The sequence below is a fragment of the Lepisosteus platostomus genome, chromosome 11 (assembly GCF_059453375.1).
Source record: "Lepisosteus platostomus isolate fLepPlt1 chromosome 11, fLepPlt1.hap1, whole genome shotgun sequence".
NCBI lineage: Eukaryota > Metazoa > Chordata > Actinopteri > Semionotiformes > Lepisosteidae > Lepisosteus > Lepisosteus platostomus.
This window is the reverse complement of record NC_142621.1, coordinates 26,354,775-26,369,289: the sequence shown is the minus strand read 5'-3', so window position 1 is coordinate 26,369,289 and position 14,515 is coordinate 26,354,775. Positions and strand designations below refer to the sequence as shown.

The 14,515-nt window shown below is 38.2% G+C and overlaps 1 long non-coding RNA gene across 1 annotated transcript; it reads left to right on the top strand.

Annotated features, from left to right (window-relative positions):
* LOC148652284 (uncharacterized) lies at positions 1 to 792 on the top strand. The gene is made up of 2 exons (XR_015925058.1): positions 1 to 83; positions 426 to 792. It is a non-coding gene; the product is annotated as an uncharacterized LOC148652284 (long non-coding RNA).
* The last annotated feature ends 13,723 nt before the right edge of the window (positions 793 to 14,515 follow it).

Sequence of the window (14,515 nt, the reverse complement as noted above, 5' to 3'; positions counted from 1 at the left end):
TGTTGTTGTTGTGTGTTCCTTGTGGATACCTATATTTTTGCTCCTTTATCTACATTTATAGTGATGCTATCCTTTTTGTAATTGTGAGTAGCTATCGGAGTAATTCTGCATTTTTGACGAGCTGACTTTTTTGTCCGTAGTTGCATTGTTTACACGTTTAGGAGTCCCAAAAAAGGAATTATTAGTCTTTGGGCATAATGTAAACGTTCTTTCCTGTGTGCTGACCTCAAACTGCGCCTCTTCAGACGTTTTATCTGTACAGCTGATGATTTCCTGCGGTCTCTGTACCGTCCATCTCTATTTTTGGAATACGTGTGTGTGGTATTAGTTGAAATGTACAGCTCCAGCATTCAGGTCTAAGCACTAGTGTTAAAAGTCCCTAGAAATAGGGTTTCATTCTTCCTTTTCTTTTCTCCTTTCTTCAGCCTGGACAACGGCTTCCACGTTTTCTCGCAGAGCTGCACACTATGGAACATCCTGTGGTCTACATCGTCGTTGGGAAACACAATTCCGGGATGTTTTAGGACGTTTATGCACTGGTCACACCTGCACTTTACATGAAATCTGTGTTTTTATTTATGTTTTGCATGTATTGCTGCTCGATTTCGTTACGTTTTCTGTGACAATGGAATCTATTTGCACACTTCTGTGTTAATTGTTCTTTCACAAATGACGGACTGATGACTTTGCAAGCTTTTCATTTTGCTTGCCTTTTGGAAGTTTCTATCTGTGATACATCGAGAAAGACCTTTATTTTTTAACATAAACCAGGAATCTTGTATGCCTACTAAATTCTGTCTCTAATAATTTCTTCCAACGACAGATTCGTTTACAGTGGTTTTCAGGTTTACTGTGTGCAGATAGGTAATGCTCTCCGCCTTCTTTCAGCGTTTATTAAACTTCTCATGTTCATGTACTGTAACATTGTGTTTTACTCACAAGGCGTTGAAAGGCCTTTAATTCATTGTCATACCTTTGTTTTATTTTTCTTCAGACAATATGAGTTTATGCAGGATACAGGAGCATTACCCTTCGTGATGTGAATAATGTTGGTGTGCGTGGAACCTGTTAACCATGCCTGTTGCAATTCTAAATCCTCTAAAGCTCAGAAAAATTAAGACTGCCCAAAAAGATATGCTCCTTTTCATTTGTTTTGTATGTTATGACAGTTTATTAATGCCACTAACCTGCAGGTTTGCAGGAATCCTTTATTTTGTATTTAGTTTCAGTATAATTTAGTTTCAGGCTTTATCCTTTGTGGTGTGTTTAATTTTCTCCTCTGGCTCCTCTTCTTCTTGCCATATTTTACCTATGTAATTTTGCTGACCTTGCCTCTGCTAATTAAATGGCAACCATCTTCAGCATTCTCTCATACAACTGTTGGTCAGGCTTGTATTTTAGAGGTGCTGACATTCAAATTCAAAGTAACAGGGAAATGTTAATTCCATCAAGAAAGGTAAAGAAAAGAAACACAAGGTTTCAGCTGTGGAGCCTTCTTAAGATGTGAGGGAGAGAGGGAAAGTAGCAGATAAATGAGGCGCAGGAGAAAACAAGACAGAGTAGGCACAAAGGGGTAGACAGCTGAGGGAAAATGAGCACAAAGCAGGTGAAAAACAGTGTCCAAACTCAGGTATAACAAGAGGAGATGTGTGGAAAGCCAAAATCTGCAAATGAATAATTTTGGTTTTGGGTATCTTTCTGCAATAGAAGTTCTAAAACATAAAACTGAAAGATTGTGTCTTTGATACTCACAGCTCTGACATGTTCCTTAAATGTATTAAAATTCAGACTCTTATTGAAATAACCTATGGATTACAGTATTGCCAAAGCATTAATATTTAACTAAACATCGACAAATCTAGTACAATAAATCTACTAAACTAAACTATTTGGAGGTTTATTCCCCAGTAGGATTGATAGCTGTTCTGATTTTGGGGAAGTACTGTATGTTTCTCTACCAGTGTAGCAGCAAGTTTCTCTCCATCTCTGCTTCTCTCTGCCAGCAGTGGGAGCACTAAACATCTTCTTGCACTACGGCTACAATTAACCATTTTATTGCATCTCAATACACAATACAAGAAAAGTCAACCATGCAGGACTCAGACAGGGTGCATGGCTCCATTTAGCATGTTGTGGAAGGAATATTACTGAATGAAAATCCATTGTTTTGCCTCATAATTCATTCATAATATAGACAAAAGCAGGCTATTTCTGGTTAACCTTACCAGATTTTACAGTACAATAAGGGTTTTTCCTTAACTTTTGCATCATACTTTGTAAATGCATAATTATCTCATCTGATTGGTACTGTACACATGTGTACAAATTATTTATTTTATTAGCCTATTTAAAGTTAAAAAAAGTTATGAAACTATTTTTTACAGAGAATGATGACAATGCTATGTATTTTTATTTAATCTTTTATATCAAGCCACAAAAATGTCATTTGTTTTAAGGCAATAAATGCCTTAGAAAGACAGTTATATGTTTTTAAATGTTTTTTTTTCCTGTTAACTGATTACAAATTCTTTGCACAGTATGTAAAATAAACTTTCAGATGATACTTCAAAGTTGTTCTTTTCTATTTCTCTGTGCATATCCTGCTTCTATATGTGATTATATCTAATTTCTTTGTAGCCTGAGGGATCTTACATTTACCAAAAGGATTTTTGACACTTAATAAAAATGGAAACATATTATATACACCATATTGATCTACATTTTTGAAAACCTACACCTATATTGAGCAGTAGTGCTTCATAAAATATTGAGTTCCAACATTTAAACATTGGACTCCTTTAAGCGATACACGTAAAAATGAAATATTCCAAAAAGCTGAAAGGTTTAACTACTAAAATAGAATTGTCCAATATGCACATCATAGTATTAATATTCAAATATTTTTTCCACGCTGAAAACATCCAGCATCTACACTCATTTTTTGTATCAAGACTGATTTTGCTGGACATTGCAGTTAAATACAAGCAAAGTTAATATTGTGTGAAATCTAAGGTATAGTAACATAATGTAACTTTTTACTCCACTGTGTAATTTGAGCTTTAGAATTCTGAATCCTGCAGTTTTTAGATATTCTAAGTATTGCAGTATGGTTTTAGCTTCATGTGAATTTAATAGTACTGTACTATTTATTAATACAGCTTCTAACTACTAATTAATACAGCTTCTAAACAGCTTAAACAGCTTCCTTATTGGGTATTAATAGTTGAAAGCAAATTTACAAATATGACACAAAAAAATAGAATTCAGCAGAACTCAGCTAACCTGTGATTAAGACCTTGGGTTCTTCCAGGACAAGGGAAGACAACCACTCTATTTAGTCAGCTATTGCTGTGCTTTTATATTTGCTGAATATCAGTAGAAGGAAAGAACTCTTGTACTATTTGGATTATGTTCTGGGAAAAGCAGCAGTTTGAGACTCTAGGAAAACCAATCCAACACTGTGAAAAGCCACAACCTTTTTAATCATACACAGTACCAGTGTAATTAAAAGCAGCACCAAATTGCCTCTTTCAAACTGCTTAATCCATCTAATTAAAATCTGCTTTGAATTTCTCTTGCTTTTAGTCTGCCATGTCTTATATTTTGTATACCTGTAATTACTGTTTTCATTATAGTAGGATATTAACACTCTCCATAAAGAGGCAGCAGGTTGCAGTTGTTGATGTGGACTAAAGGAGTGCCGGTCAGATTGAGAGAACCTTCCTCGCTCACAGACATCACTCTTCATCTGTTCATCAAGGCAGTGTTCTTGCACAGACCTGAAGCTATGCGGGGTGGTGCCACTACTCCACTGAGCCCATCACAGTATCCATTCTGGTAGTGATGAGCCCAACTAAGGTTGTGAGAGTCCTGTAGCTACTATATATTCGGCTCAATTACAGAAATATGAACACTTTTAAAAGGTTGAGGTGCACAACTCTAGTCATCAGGAACCACAATGCAACAGATTTTCCAGGCATTCTTAAATCAACAGCTGGAGACCTTGCTGGAGCAGTTATTATCCGAATGTTGAATCCTGCATCATATTTTGAGATGTCTAAAGTCAGAGCAAGTTTTGAAGTTAAGAAGGGAAGGGAGTTACACAGTACTAAGATGAAATAATACATCTTGCATAATTTAAAATAATCCACTTTATTGAACTTTACCTCTTTTATATTTACAACACTTAGAACTGTGTCCATGACAGTATCTTCTTGAAGGTTAAAAGAAAAACATGCCAGTGAAGCAGTGTAATAACCACAGTACGTAACGGAAAGGAAAATAAAAACATTTGAGCTTACGATATTTTACACGCTAGTAATATCTTTCAAGGAATCATTCAAATATATTGAGCACACAAAAATATTTCAGAGAATTTCACATCTGATGTTCTATTATTTGGTACATTAGCATGTTCTTGCGAATATCCTTACTGAAAAAGGCCACTTAGAAAAATGCACGTCTTTCAAGTTGAGGCCACAAAACTCATTTCATATTCTGAGGCCCTCTAATAAATATAACAGTTCAAAAAAGGCATATTCACACCAGGTCATTATCTTGTCACTACTATGCCCTAGTTTGAACAGCATATTTTTTGGTCCTGTGCACTTTGTCTTGAGCTTCACAGTTGCATGATGCTGCACAACGCCTAGCTCTATGTTCAGATAAAGGTTCTTGAGACACAAACTACATGAGCCCCCAGCAATCCCCACCCTCTTGGTGGGCAGAAGCTTACTTGCAACTGAAACTGTGAAAATGGGAAGGTAGTCAGAAACTGAGACAGCACTGCATGCTGCAACTGCTTGATATGAACAGAAAAATGAAGATGTGTAGAACAAGCGAAGTTCCAAGTCCTTTTCACTTTTCAATGATAACAAAGCCGCAAAAGAATGAACTGTTCTTGACCCACTGCATGTTGCTTTGGCACCCAAGAGCATCTATTAAGGCCTTGTCATGTACAAGCTTAAGAGGCCACACCACTTTTTCTGTACATCATTCTGACTTTTAATAAAGTCTGTCTTGCGTCAAAAGAGAAAAAGAGGTAAAGCTCTTAATGGGCTGAGTGTTCTCTAGTGAACCGATTGCACTTCAACCCATATTATCACACCTCTTCAAAGCAGGATGACTGACAAACACACTGTCTTCAGTAACATTCCAGTTCTACAAGGCACAAGTCCCTGGGTAAGCCATGCCGATGTAGAATTTATGTATAAATATATTTAATGTATAAAAAATCCTCTCTAACTATATTGAATTCAATAAATAGAGCTATTGCAATAGTGCCTTTGGACAATTTTTAAATATATTACAAAATGGTACTCTTAACACTCGTGTTGAATTTCCATTACCTGGCATCTCCATAAATAAATAAAAAATGGCAGAATGATGTATCTAGAAACCGCCTGAGAAGCAACAGCGGTCATACGTTGCTGTCTTGTAAGAGTGGCTCCTTGGCCTCCCCAGGTGCCTGGGGGCTGTGGGGGTGGCTGTGGGCTGACAGATGCTTCTTCCAGGTGCTGCTCCGCGGGGCCATGTTAGTGTGCTCAGGGATGAACAGCGCCACCAGCAGGGCGAGCAGCACAGCACATGCCCCAAACAGGAACGGAGGACCAGGGATTATTGAACTCTGCGTGGACAGAAATAAATCACAAAGGGACGGTAATTAAAAAGTGCAGAATGAAGCCCGCCAAACCCAGGATTTTTAGGGGTATTATATATCTTAATCTTGAGACATTCAATGTGCTATGTGAAATGAAATATCCCCTGATGACGTCTAAGCAGCTGAAATGTTGGATTTACCCCTGTTTTTCAGGCTGGGATTAACCAATACATGTCTCCTTGCAGCTAACACATACCAACGCAGCTACTCACTTGACCACAGTTTAGGTAAGACTGCACAGGGGGACCATGAGAGTGTGACCTGTACCCATACACTCCACAGACATCACATTTATAACTCCTGATACCAGCTATTAGTTGGCCAACATCAACTGCAAAAAAATGTTAGTGCCTCACTAAAAGTATCTGAAGATCAACAGCAAAATCTGCATCCAAGTGTGTTAACCTAACCATTCTTACAATGTACTGCAAGTCATGAAAGACTCCTCTGGGATACTGGCATGACAGGTAACATGTCCTGCGAAGAATGATATTCCCTTTTATAAGATAGAGACAAGTTCTATGGTTACATAGAAACTGAACATCAAAATCCTACCTGTCTGGTTTCATATTTGTTTCACCATCTCATACCATTTTGACTACATTTCACATTCCAGAGCATAATTCTGAGAGACTGACAATTTCAATGACGAGTTTCAATGACAATTCCATGAAGCTGGACACTGTACGTTACCTGATGATTGTGTTGAGAGTGATGTGATGATTCAGACTCAGCTCCTAGGCCACTGTTACTCACTGGGAGTTCATTAAGCTCCACATGGAATATGTAGAAAATTAACCCGTACAGCGCCGGTCCCAGGCCATTACACAGCCCTCGAATCCCAGTGATCATCCCCTGAACCACACCTATAAGAGAACGAGACCGTCAGCCTTCCACACACCATTCACAAGAAGACTTAGGTAAGCAGAAATCTAGCAGGATCACATGAAGATACGTACAGGACAAACATGTAGGGTACATTTTAGTTTATTTTAAAAAGTCTTAACCCCCAATGCTGGCATTTAGCACAGGACAAGACATGGAACAGCCCCCTGACTAAAACTGCACCTAACCTCACTGACTGACTGCAAACATGTTGTGCTTCTCTTCACTGTCTCGCCAGTTCTAATGAGCAGGGAGAGCTAAGAACGCACAAGCACAGCACAAACATTAGATTAGCTAGTGCAACGATCAAGACAAGATCTTCTGCTCCAGCTCTCAAGGCCAAAAAGATTTCTGGGTTTTAGATCCCTAAAACTCCTAGTTACTGTATTAACAACTAATTACTAGCTTAAGCTAATTTAATTAGTTTCACAGGCCAATCTTTTGACAATCAAGAAACATACTGGATGCCCTCTAATCTAGCCATTACACTTAAGACTACTGAGCTCTCTCTTAGTGGATGGAGCATTGGATATTTATGAGCTTTTCAAACAGAACTGTCAAACCAAATGGGTGAAAGAATAGATCTGTCTGACTTCACGACAAAGCTTTGTGGCATAACAGAGAAGTTGCAAGATTACAAGTACAAGAAATACATAGTGCTTTCATTTTCAGATGGATGACAGAAACCAACAGCTGAGTTTCTGTACAAAGCGACTTTTTTCTTGCCCTGGGTACCTTGCTGGTCTGCTTCAGCTGTCCTGGATACAAGAGCACTGACTGCTGGGAAGGTATAGCTGCATAGCTGCAACTGCACCAGCAGCCCACATCATCCTGAGGAGAAACCAAGAAGGAAAACTAGTATCAAACTAGAAATATGCATAAAACAGCGACTGTATTTCAGGTTTATAAGATTAAATGTTTGGTTTAATAGTGACAGTACCTGCTTAATAATTTTAAATAACTCAGAATAGGACTGATATTAAAGGTTCACAAATTATGTTTGATGATCTGTGACCTACAGTGTCTGTTAGGAAAAGCTCCTGGGTTTTCTACTCCTACAGAATACAAGGCACATACCAGGGTTCTGATCCAAAGCCGTACCAAGCAAGTTGCAGAATCTGGAAGCCCAGGCCAAGTAAAATAGTGTTCTTGTTCCCAATGGACCGCATCAGTAAACTCAAGACTACAGTCTGTGAAGAGAAAGAGGCAAGAAATCAATACTTTTTTACCTTGTTGAGCCACATGTTTGCAGAGAAAACCTCATGTTTTACCTGTGTTTCAGTGTTACTGCTCTGTGAGGAATGCTAAACTGATGCCATGATTTCATTAAAGGGAACCTCTTATTGCATCCACCCCTGAGAGGGGGGAGAAATACACATTCACTTGTTCTCAGTTTCAGTTTGACGTTTTGGTAGCTACTGTAGTGCACTTCCTGTTTTTGGTTGGGTAGAAAGTGTGCCTGGGACAGATTCTAACATGGAACCTGTGACACTGTTCCATTTCAGATCTCTATTCAGGTTTGCTGGTTAACTATTTAGGAGACGACTTCTTTGCCAAAAGCTGGGGGAAGCTTCATCAGCCTCTGCCGTCAAATTGCTCTGTGGCGCACAAGGTGTACAACGTGAAGACTATGCAGCTGCCAGAGGCCAGGCCTTTCAGCATCATGGTGGAGCACTCCAAGTGGTGTGTGACGAAGGGTGGGGGTCAGCACTGGACCTGCATCGCGGACACGAACCGAGAGATCGGTCAAACGAGAAGAGGAGGCGGGGCTGTGTGCACAAGCAGGCCTGGAGTGTGGAAGGCCTTCCTCACAGTAGTTGACACATTTGAGGACTGCCAGTAACACGTGGCTGGCACAAATAGACAAAGGGCTGTTTTTCAAAAGATACTGCATAGTTTTTCCTAGTCAAAGCAAATGGTGGTAAGTAATATGTAAGAAAACTCTGCAGTTGCTCAAGTAGGTAGTGCGTCAACACGCATAGGCTGCAGAGGAACAAGTAAAGGTTTATTCCATGCTGAAAAGAGAAGAAAAGAAACTCAATGTTTCAGCTGTAGAGTCTTCTTCAGGTGTCAGTTCTTGTTTCTTTTCTTCTCTTTTCAGCATGGAATAAACCTTTACTTGTTCTTAAACTATTCAGTACTGACCTTAATAGCAAAAGTGAAATGTATTTAGAAAGGATATTTATCATGAGAAAGTCATGCATCTAAAAAAACATTTTTTAAATGAAGTACTGAATATATGACCCTCACTGTTGCTTAAGATCCAAAAGTCAGGAAACAACTTTGAACCTATACAGGCAAAGCCTAAAGTGGAGGGGGGGAAAAAAGTCAAATTATTTTTGCTGAGGCGATATACAATTATTTCAAATCATAAAAGTACATTCTGTTTGTGTTTCTTTAAAGGCTTGTTTGTAATAAAAGTGCTGGATCTGACCTGCCTTCAATTATTCCTGTGGCCCCATTAGGCAGTTCGTATCAAGCACATTATATTGATACTAGTATTCCTGTTCGGCACATATCTGCGACTTCTGTTTCTGTGGATGCGGCTAAAGGGTTTGTTTATCAGGAGTACTGACATCGCGCAGTTTAATAATGGAATGGTTATGCTGTATTTTGATTTTATGACTCAAATCCGACTCCTTGGAGTTAACAGTATACACCCATGGATAGGTATATCCAACTACACGTGTGTATTAGCTTTCAACGCTACACTTTTCTCAAAATATGGCAAATCCAAGTGATCTCCAGTGTCTCTTAAACATAATCATTTCGTTTGTTTTCACAGCAGTTTTGTAATAAATTAATAGTGTAATGCTGACAGCACTTTACACAGAAACCACGCAATGGATGAATATTAAATATATATTTTTACTAGCTAAATCAATAACACCACAGACTACGTATTCCAAAACACAAGACAACCTATGCTTTTCAGAACAGGTGGTTAAGGTTAAATAAAAACAATCACCACATCTTCATATACAGTACAGTTACTACATTATTGATCAACTTGAGCATTGGATTTTATGACTGTTTACTCTGTGGAGCTGTCCACTTTGACTGGCTTTGTAATAGGCCTGTACAGTTTAAAAGAGAGAGTTTATGGTCACATTTTTATAAAGAATAAGGTTACAGTGCCATGCTGGTGTTTCGATCTGGTAAGAATATCTTAATTCTATTAAACCTTCCAGCATTCCTTAATGATTTACTGATTTTTAAGTCAAAGGCCATACGCCTAGCTGAAGTTAAAAAATATCTGAGGAACTTAAACCATTATCAAGATGGCACTTGAAAAAATAGGAATGTCTCTAATGTTGGGTAGTATTGAGTTTCCCCTTGAAGTCTTGATTTTCTGACCTGCTCAATGCCTATGACCTCACAGTGATGTCACTCACAGTCGTGTTCTTCTCCAGTGGGTAATCTCTCTTTATAAGCTCAAAGCATGTCAAGTGGGAAAAGACTCTCTCATGAGTATGCCAGAGGAGTGTGTGCACATTTCCTCACCCTGTTTCAATTGTGTCATTTTAACCTTTGCTAATCCGATAGGTAAATATAAACGCACATATAACTGTGCCCCGGAATGTAGACAGTGGAAACTTTTCATGGCACAATTTACCATTCTAGACTATTTTAGACAATAGTCTAGTTTTTATATAAATAAAGGTAAATGTAAAGGTGCTTTTTTTCCTGCACGAAACTGTCTTTCATAATGTAATATTATGCTGTGGATTAAAAACAAAAGATTCTTTAAGTATAAGTTGTTATAATTAGATGCCATTGTATGCTATATTCGTTTATAGCAGTGCAGATGGGTAGCTGTGTCAGCATGCGTAGTCTGTAAAGGAACAATAGGTTTATCCCATGCTGAAAAGAGAAGAGAGAAAACACAAAGTTTCGGCTGTGAAGCCTTCTTCAGGTGTGTCTCACAGACCTTAAGAAGGTTTCACAGTCAAAACATCATATTAGTTTATAGCTGTATATTTAATTTGTAAAAAGACGTTTTTGAGCAAAAAAATATGTATTTCTAATATCACACTTAAAGAGGGAGTAGAAACTCCATTGAAACAGATGCCCACAGCCACAATTTAACGGCAGCTGATTGTCAGAGCCACCTGAGAAGTGACAGAGAAAAGCCTAATTTCGCAGGGAAATGGTTGTTCTCTTTGAAAGATTCAATTGAATATATGGAATTAATATTCTGTTTGAATGTATCTCATGAATGCTGTTAAATGATAGTACCTACACAGTACTAACTACATGCTTCAAGACTAACATTGAGCAAATTAAATTCTAGAGGCTAAATACTGTATGCAGTACAGTGGGAAATATTGAATTGTTTTGGGAAATAAAAGAAAAATTATATTTACAGTGACTACTGTTCAGGGGATAAAGTGAGCTCCTGAAGTGATTATCCAGAAATAACTAATTTATATACCATAAATATAGTGTTGCCAAAGCAGGACAGTTTAGTCCAAAAACCTACTGTTCCCCCTAGTGGAAATATAATGTTTGTACCGCTTCCCTTGTGCTACAAGAATATTTGCCAGTATTAAATGATCATAATGTATCTCTTCCAGGCTAAAATAAGGTCACTAGTCACTAGTCAGCTAGTAATAATAATAATTAATAATTGCTTACACTTATATAGTGCTTTTCTGGACACTCCACTCAAAGCACTTTACAGGTAATAGGGACTCCCCTCCACCAACACCAATGTGCAGTATACACCTGGATGATGCGACAGCAGCCATAGTGTGCCAAAACGCTCACCACACATCAGCGGGGAGGAGAGCAGAGTAATGAAGCCATTTCATAGATGGGGATTTATTAGGAGGCCATGACTGGTAAGGGCCAATGGGAACTTTGGCCAGGACGCCAGGGTTACACCCCTACTCTTTTCGAGAAACGCCCTGGGATTTTTAACGACCAGAGAGAGTCAGGACCTCGGTTTTGGGTCACAAATCCGAATGCAGATTCTGTCCAAAAGTAAGGATAATCCTCTTGCAACTAAACAGATAAGCAGTATAATTGTTGATGACTGTAATTTTCTTTGCTCTCACACTGCAACAGAAATGAAGAAACTGACCTCTGGTAATTGCAGAGCCCGTCTCCACAGCATTGAATTGGATCAAGTGATTAGACAATGGATGGATAATATTCCATGTGTCATGCTGCTGTGACTGAGAATATTGAGGACAACACCTGTATAACTATAAATGGCTACAATACCATAATTTACCATGATTAAAATTGCATTTCTACACTTCTTTTCCATCCCAAAGGATCCCAAAGTCCGTCACGCATTGTTCACCATTATACCAGCAGTTCCTCGGAGCTACAGATGAAAAGTGGTTGAAAAGTGAGAAATTTCTTTACCAATTATTTTAAGGAAAAACTTAAAGCTAAATACTGTATGCAGTACAGTGGGAAATATTGAATTGTTTTGGGAAATAAAAGACAAATTATATTTACAGTGACTACTGTTCAGGGGATAAAGTGAGCTCCTGAAGTGATTATCCAGAAATAACTAATTTATATACCATAAATATAGTGTATTCATATAAACGAGGATCTTAAATAACCAAGTATGAAATTTAAAGCACGGCATTGCTACCGTACAAATACCTTCAGCCAAACCGAAAACAACCAGAACGCATCTCGAGACTGAGGAATTAAGAACCTCGTGAAATGGCCGTTCCGCTGTGACGTCATCCTACCGTCGCACCCAAAATGATGTCTGTACGTTTTCAATCCCTTTCTGCAGCTACCCAGCTACAGATACCATCTTACCAATTTAACAGCTTCTTCCTGCATATTAGGTGTCATTTTAGACATATCTAGAAAAGACACATACAGACACATAAACCGCCAAAAAGCAAGACTGGGCAGAGAGAGGATGTTTTCATCCTTATTTCACCGGTGAAGCCCAACTGAAAGGAACTAGGAGACAGCAGAGTGCAAGAGTAGCATTATAAAACGCTTTAAAAAAAGGGTTTATGAGACTATAAAACCTACTGTATATACAATATACTTCTATAGGAAATTAAGTCTGAAGGTGAACCGGACCCCTCGTCACATTACGAACACTACAAAAAGTAGTTATTTTTAGGATATTTTCTTCAGCAGCTCCACTTGCTTTCTATAACAAAGTTAGGAAATGGAAGGGCACATCGCAGTAGTCACTGAAAACTAGGTCTTGATATACAGAAAAAAGATATAGTTTTTAAATATAGTACAGTTGGAGATTTCCGTATGTACTGTGGCCACTGTCATTTGTACAGAACAACACAGTACAAAAACTGTTGCTCTGTACAAATGACTAATCAGTCCGCGCTTTTCAAACAAGTGTTTATTACTTTGTATTATTATTATTATTATTATTATTATTATTATTATTATTATTATTATTATTATTATTATAGGTGTAAATTATTAAAAGGCAAACCGTGTGTTATATTTTTGGGGTCTCTAGGCTCCACTGGCAGAGCCAGACTGTTTGGGACGTGTGACCACACAGGTTTGATACCGTGAAGGCTTTGAGTTAGAATGGTGACATTCAAATTAAACTTTAAATCGGACATCGCCTTTTTGTCTGGATTTTCTAATTAAAACCTAATTATAAATATATATAAAAAAACAAGTCCGTCCTGGGACGAATACTGTAGCTTCCCTGCTGCAGCTTTTAATGACGTTTTTACTTAACTTGTACACGCTGGATACGTCAGATAAGGCAACTGCTTTGCAGATCTGACGTTATCATAGACAACATTTTGGTTATACAGTGGTTTATGCTCAAGTCCGAATTATACAAAATAAAGTCTAAACGCTCACGAACACGACGGAATTGTTTTCTCAAAATAGATTAATTGATTAATGGATTAATGGAACGAGATCAGGGTTAAAATGGAGAGAAAGAAACCGGGATCTGGAGCTGTGAGTGTATTATCCATACTTTTAAATATTTGAACTTTTAGGTAGTGGATCGTAAAAAAATCAGCATTAGTTTAGCTTTAAAATGTAAGGTTTAGTAAAACAGTTAAAACGTACACCTCGTAGTAATATTTCTAATACTGTTTTAAAAGCTCTAGAAGGTAAAATAAATGGAACGTGATTTTAAAAATTCCAGCTATGTGTTCTGTATTTTATGGGAATATACGTACTGTACTTTTCTTTTGTTGTCTTAAAATGTCTTGGGTGAGAATATGCCTTCCCAATCTAAAACTCTAAACAGACTTTAGAATCAACTCGTTTGTGCAGAAGAAAAAAAAAAGAATGTTATGAACTGCTTTAGCCCTCTGAACACCCTAGGGTAACTCTTCTTACCTATCTATAAAAAGATATGTCAGGAACCGTGGCCCTTAAATGCAGGGACTGCTTTTAAAAGTTAGTTTTGTAGCTGATTATGCCACCTAGCAATTCTAAAGACCTTTTCCCCCAGCAACAAGTTCTTTTTATCTTCCAGAACCACTAGTGCATCCACAGACCAGAGAACACAGTCATCCTACATCATTTCCATTTTTATTACAGTACTTTGCAATTCCAGTATCTATTATAGCCTAATCCACAGAACACAGATTACAATTTATCCACCAGAGGTACTTACTTACTCACAGAACACATTGCAGAGCAGCTCAAGAGCCCCATTTGACCCCAGTTACCAAAACCAGAGTTCCAAAGGAAAAGTCCAGCTGCAAATATTCTCCCAAACCCAGCCCCAGTTGGAGACCTGGTGTGCCTGCTTCTGTCATAGCAAAGAAACTCTGTGTAGTCTTAGGGATCCTCCTCAGTCCTGGCTGAGTCTGTTTTTTAATATGCCCCCCCCATTTGTCTCTGAGTCAATTTTTTGAGTAGAGAGGGGAGGAAGAAAATGCTAAAGCCTTCCTCCCTTGCTCACTGTAGAGAGTCCCTGGTGTCCAAACCCTCTCCTGGGTGCTGTGGTACAAATTGGTTATTCCTTTTTCTTCTGTTTCT